The sequence below is a fragment of the Ammodytes marinus genome (assembly GCF_949987685.1).
Source record: "Ammodytes marinus genome assembly, contig: scaffold_179, whole genome shotgun sequence".
Lineage (NCBI taxonomy): Eukaryota > Metazoa > Chordata > Actinopteri > Uranoscopiformes > Ammodytidae > Ammodytes > Ammodytes marinus.
Window position 1 is genome coordinate 50,001 of NW_027648060.1, and position 5,000 is coordinate 55,000.

Below are 5,000 nucleotides of genomic sequence, written 5' to 3' on the forward strand. Positions count from 1 at the left end.
TTGCCATGGTGCTGCTATAGCCCTTCAGTCGTCCTTCGTAGCGAAAATTAAAGTGAAAATGAATGACTGGCAGCTGTCACTCACGTTGATGGAGGTTTTGGACTAGATTTTGACTAGACTAGACTAAAGCCCCTGTCTCACTGGGCTGTGACTGTTTGCTACAAGTTGGAGACTGCATTCAGAGGGAGTCTCTAAACTGTCTCCAAACGTTCGCGGAGGTCTCAATTTCCTCGCATGAGTCGCAGAGCCGCGCAGTCCTGTCGCTTGAATTTTGAACATGTTCAAAAAAAGTGTGCGACAAATCTACTCTCAGAGTGGTCGCAGGTGTCTCAAACGCGTCGCAAACCCTTCTCAATTTAGTTTCCGTGAGTCAGAAAGTGCGAGAAGTGTGAGACAACTTTGCGAAGGTTTGGCGACATATGAAACTAAATTGCGACTGATTTTAGACTGCCATTCCGTTCGTGCAACGCTCGCCGGACGTTCGCGGGACATAAATGCTCCCGGAAATTGTTGGGCAGGACATTCGCAAACGTGTCGTGAGAAACCAACTCAGTGAGACTGCAAGTGAAAATTGTCGCTAATTCGCATATTTTCTCGCAATTTTGTCGCAAACTGTCGCAGCCCAGTGAGATAGAGGTTTAGACTAGATTTAGACTAGATTATGCTGTGTTTGAAATCGCGCATTTACGTAAATACACTTACATTGAGTGCACTTTATTATCCCTGCAGTACACTTACTGATAGACGCAGTGCTCTCATTTCTACAGTGCACTGTCCAAACTGCCGTCGCGCACCTACGGGGAATGACTTTGCATTTTGAAGGTTCTTCTCCGGTGGTATTTTTTTGCTGCTTACGTTTTGTAGAGCGCGTCCGCCTGTCTCTCTCTCTCTCTCTCTCTCTGTTAAAGTGCTCCTGAGGCCTGTCTGTCTGTCTGTCTGTCTGTCTGTCTGTCTGTCTGTCTGTCTGTCTGTCTGTCTGTCTGTCTGTCTGTCTGTCTCTCTCTCTCTCTCTCTGTCTGTCTGTCTGTCTGTCTGTCTGTCTGTCTGTCTGTCTGTCTGTCTGTCTGTCTGTCTGTCTGTCTGTCTCTCTCTCTCTCTCTCTGTCTCTCTCTCTCTCTCTCTCTGTCTCTCTCTGTTATAATATGTTAAAGTGCTCCTGAGGCCTGTCTCTCTGTCTGTCTGTCTGTCTGTCTCTCTCTCTCTCTCTCTGTCTCTCTCTCTCTCTGTCTCTCTCTCTCTCTCTCTGTCTCTCTCTCTCTCTGTCTGTCTCTCTGTTATAATATGTTAAAGTGCTCCTGAGGCCTGTCTCTCTGTCTGTCTGTCTGTCTGTCTGTCTCTCTCTCTCTCTCTCTCTGTCTCTCTCTCTGTCTGTCGTGCTCCTGAGGCCTGTCTCTCTCTCTCTCTCTCTGTCTCTCTCTCTCTCTCTCTCTCTCTCTCTGTCTCTCTCTCTCTCTGTCTCTCTGTCTCTCTGTCTCTGTCTGTCTGTCTCTCTCTCTCTCTCTCTCTCTCTGTCTCTCTCTCTCTCTCTGTCTCTCTCTCTCTCTCTGTCTCTCTCTCTGTTATAATATGTTAACGTGCTCCTGAGGCCTTTGGTCCAGCTGTGTAACATCAGGTAACAGTTCTACTGCCGTTAACTCTTCAGTACCAGCAGATGGAGAGGAGGAGGACACAGTAAAATGTTAATGTGTGTATAAAGCAATGTGTGTGTGTGCGTGTGTGTGTGTGTGTGTGTGTGTGTGTGTCTGTGTGTGTGTGTGTGTGTGTGCGTGTGTGTGTGCGTGCGTGCGTGTCTGTGTGTGTGAGCGTGTGTGTGTGTGTGTGTCCTCAGGCTCTGAATAAAGGAAATGAAGAGAGACCAAGTGAAGTGACGTCCTGTCGTTTTCTTCTTCTGTTGTTACAAAGTCGACGGAGCATCATAAGTGCTCTCACTCACGGCCACACGCACACACACACACACACACACACACACACACACACACACACACACACACACACACACACACACACACACACACACACACACTCACTCTCTCATACCAATTTTGACGTCAATTTGAGTATGTTGTGGTTGTGTGTGCGAGTTTGTGTGAGTGAATCAACTCACTGCATCAGGTGTGTGTGGCACTGATTGGCTTTCATTTAGCCCACTTGTATTTCTGATTCAGGTATGGGGGGTCTTCATGGGACCCCAGTGCTCTGCGCTATTTCACCTTCAGAGGGAGGGAGACGTTCTACCTGCGCTTTCTGAATTCAATTAATTTTTTTTTTTAACCTTTATTTCTACAGGTAAATCCCATTGAGACCGGAGACTCTTTATCAAGGGAGACCTGTTTTCCTTTCCCACGTTACCATTCACACACACATTCATACACCGATAGCAGCAGCTAACTATCGACATTCACACCAGGCAAGGTGGGTGAAGTGTCTTGCCCAAGGACACAACAACTATGACACAGGTGGCAGGGCGGGGATCGAACCTCCAACCCTTTGATCATCGGCCGACCCGCTCTACCACCTGAGACACAGTCGCCTCAATAATAACTTTCAGTTCAAATGACTTTCTTCGTCCCCGAGGGGCAGTCTAAAGGGGGCAGTCTAAAGGGGGCAGTTTAAAGGGGGCAGTTTAAAGGGGGCAGTTTAAAGGGGCAGTTTAAAGGGGGTAGTTTAAAGGGGGTAGTTTAAAGGGGCAGTTTAAAGGGGGTAGTTTAAAGGGGGTAGTTTAAAGGGGGCAGTTTAAAGGGGCAGTTTAAAGGGGCAGTTTAAAGGGGGTAGTTTAAAGGGGGTAGTTTAAAGGGGGCAGTCTAAAGGGGGCAGTTTAAAGGGGCAGTCTAAAGGGGGCAGTTTAAAGGGGGTAGTTTAAAGGGGGCAGTCTAAAGGGGGCAGTTTAAAGGGGGTAGTTTAAAGGGGGCAGTCTAAAGGCACATGACAGCAGCTTAAAAACACAATCAACAAACATAATCAGTACACACACTGTATGATCATCAACAAACACACACACTCACACACATGACACAATCACACACACACACACACACACACACACACACACACACACACACACACATTGCTTTATGCACACATTAACATTTTACTGTGTCCTCCTCCTCTCCATCTGCTGGTACTGAAGAGTTAACGGCAGTAGAACTGTTACCTGATGTTACACAGCTGGACCAAAGGCCTCAGGAGCACGTTAACATATTATAACAGAGAGAGAGACAGAGAGAGCGAGACAGACAGACAGACAGACAGACAGACAGACAGACAGACAGACAGACAGACAGACAGACAGACAGACAGACAGACAGACACTTGCTGTCAGTTTTCTGTGTATCTATAAACACCAACTCAGAACCTTGCATCCACACTATTCACACTTTACTTTAGTATTACCATGTAATCACCTGGTCAATGATCAAATTCCTTTGTGATTTTTCTCTACTTATGACATCTATTGCAGCATGTCCGTCCTGGGAGAGGGATCCCTTACTCTGTCCACTCTCCCTGAGATTTCTAATTTTTTAATCCCGGTAAAGGGTTTTTACTGGGAGTTTTTTCTCAGCCGAGCTAAGGGTGTAAGGGCAGAGGGATAGATAGATAGATAGATAGATAGATAGATAGGGGCAGGGTGTCATATTGTATCATATTGTATGGAATGTAAAGCCCACTGAGGCAAATGTATTTGTGATTTTGGGCTATACAAATAAAACTGATTTGATTTGATTTGTGTGTATTTGATCTTGTGTCTATTGTCCTCTGTTTGGGGTTTTCTCTCCTGGAAAATGTTGGTTAGAGTCAGTTGCTCGGCAGCAGTGGTTTAGTTCATCCACTTCTTAACTTTTCCTGAGATCTCATAACAGATTTTCTCCATATACACATCAATCAATCAATCAATCATAGCGCTCCCTGTGGACCAAAGCAGTAGTGTTCACACCACACACACACACACACACACACACACACACAAACACACACACACACACACAAACACATACACACACACACACACACACACACACACACACTGCTGTCCTGAAGGCTTCTGCGTTAGCTTTAGCGGATTAGCCGTTGCCGGTGAGAGGATAATGAGCTGTTGATGAAACAGAAGATTAACTTGAGTCTGATTGGTTCTTTAAGAATCTCTGAGTTTGACTGACAGGAGTCACCAGGAGGGGTGTGTGTGTGTGTGTGTGTGTGTGTGTGTGTGTGTGTGTGAGTGTGTGTGTGTGTGTGTGTGTGTGTGTGTGTGAGTGTGTGTGTGTGTGTGTGTGTGTGTGTGTGTGCAGGTAAAGAGGGTCAAAGGTAGATGACAGTTGTTGAGATGAGAACTGAACATATGTCCAATAACAACTCGTTACCTCACAGAAATATCTTCCTGAAATACACAAAGAATAAATATCAATATTTATATTAATACCAACTTAAACCTGCAGTGTGTAACTCTGTGTGTCAGAGAAGTGAAACATTTTCTAAGGTTTATTCTCATAACTGAATAAACAAATGTAACACCGAGAGGGTTACAGTCTATTTTAGAGATTCGGATTCCCTGGCCAACCAACACAGGCAAAGATGACAACATGAGTTCTTATAAAAATATATACTTTATTACGCTATTTTAAAAGACAAGCTTGTTGATCAATTGCCTCTTAAAAGAGGACAGTTTTATTTAAAAATGCATAAAATAAAGTTAACCATCATCCATACTGCTCATGACTGCTCGTTTTCATTGTGTTAAACAAACTTTCCTCACAGGAAAATGTGATCCCTGGAACACTTGAAGTTAGAAAGCTTCCTGAAAAGTTACTGTTTCACTGTTGTTGTTTACAGCAGCAGGGCCCACAGTTTGGTTTACAAACATATTCTAGTCTTACGTTTGGTTCCAGGTTCCTCAGAATAATTTGATTTATGATGATAGAATTATTCAATACTAAGAATTACATGTAGAGAAAACATGTTTAGTAAACTAACTGCAGGCTCTGTGAATGTAAACAAACCCCCCTCCT